Source organism: Gavialis gangeticus, unplaced genomic scaffold (assembly GCF_001723915.1).
Source record: "Gavialis gangeticus isolate Ggan-Ray unplaced genomic scaffold, GavGan_comp1, whole genome shotgun sequence".
Taxonomy (NCBI): domain Eukaryota; kingdom Metazoa; phylum Chordata; order Crocodylia; family Gavialidae; genus Gavialis; species Gavialis gangeticus.
In genome coordinates this window covers 185,488,380-185,490,214 of record NW_017729032.1, presented here as the reverse complement: position 1 = coordinate 185,490,214, position 1,835 = coordinate 185,488,380, and positions in this window count along the sequence as shown.

Here is a 1,835-nt window from a genome sequence, read left to right as displayed (position 1 = left end):
CCCCCCCCCCCCCCCCACACACACACACACAGACACTGGACAGAGCCCACACAGAATAGTCAGAGGAAGAGCTGCCAGCTGCAATGCTTTGGCATTACAGCTAGCCATTTCACTGGTTCTTCTTGTGCCACATCCTAGAATTTCCTTCTCCCTCCCTTATTCTGCTAGTGGCCAACAACCTTACAGTGAAAAAACAAAGGCTTAAAACCTTTTGGTGCAAGGAAGAAAATCCCCCTGTAAATGCCAGTCAAACTTGCCTGGTAGCTGGCTTGTCTCCTGGCTGCTGGTATCACTGACTCCTTGGCTTATGCATCAGGAACACTAATGAAACAAACAATGTTATCATACACAAATTGAGAAGGAGGTTATGGCCCTATGTGTGAAAAAATCCTGTATTTATTTATAAGAAACACTACTGGCTAAAACTGACCACAAAGCACTTATTGCCATTGCTAAAAGGGGCTGTCATACACTGTACACATCCCTGAGAACTATTCTTTTATTTAGTTGGAAAAATTCTTTTTAGCAAGCTTTCAGGCACAAACACCCTTCATCAGGCTGAGAAAGCATCTGCAGATGGTCTGTGCTCTTTCTGGATGGAGTGGTAAAGCATCCAGAGGCCAGCACATATGCAAAAAAGCCAGTCACTTAAAATGTAAATTGAAGTGATCAGTCGGTAAGTGACAGGTTGCGTGGGTGGGGGGAAGGGGAAATGAATGTAGTCAAAGGGTGAGAGACAGGAGGGTAGGGGGGAAGGGAATGGGAATAGCTGGTAAAAAGTGGAGGGTTTAACTGGGGAGTCAGATGTTAGGCAGGTTATAATGTGTCATAAATCCAATATCTATATTTAGTTCATGATTGTTTGTATCCAGTAGATTGATGAAGTGAAGTTCATAGGCTCATCTGTGAAAGGTATTTTATAAATTCCCTTTGAGTATCAGAACTCAGAGATTGGAGAAAGAGTGGTTTTCTTGTGAGAAATGTGCCCACAGGTAGTAGGATATTCTTGTCTTTGATAGATTTTTGGTGTGCATTCATTCTGGTGCGCAGTTGTTTGATCTCTCCTACATATTTTCCGTCAGGGCATTTGGTGCACTGGATGAGATATGACATTTCTGGAGGTGTAGATGTAAGGTCCAGGAATGTTGATGGTTCTGTTGTGGGGTGTAGTTATTGAGGGGATGCTGGAGATGTGTTGACAAGCTTTACATTTCTTGTCCCAGCATGGTCTGGATCCATTCTGTGTGTTTTGGGCTGTAGGAAATTTGCTTCTGGTGATGAGGTTAGCAAGGTTTGGTGCTTGTTTAAAGGATAGGATGGGTGGTTCTGGGAAGATCTCTTTGAGAACTGGGTCTCCTTCTACTTTTGTTGCAATTGTTTGAGGATTTTTCATATAGGTTCTGGGGAGGGCTGATATATCATAACCAGTGGTGTGTAATTCATGCGGGTTTTCCTTCTGTACTGCAGCAATTTTTCACATGCTATCTGGGTGGCTCTTTCAAAAGTGCGATCTATCTCTTTGGAGGAGTGCCCTTGTTGAGTGAAGGCCCTTTTAAGATTTGTGAGGTGCTGATCACAGGTGTTCTCATGAGTGCAAATTTGGCAGTATCAAAGGGCTTGGATGTATATTCCAGCTTTCTTGGTGTGTTTAGGGTGATTGCTGGTTCTGTGCAGATATGTATGCTGGTCCGTGGGTTTCTTGTATATGGTGGGCTGTATTGTACCATTCTGGATAGCGACTATCGTGTCTAGAAAGTGAATGTTGGTGTTGGAGTATTCCAGAGACAGTCTGATGGAAGGGTGATGCTTGTTACATTTCTAATGGAAATCAGTTA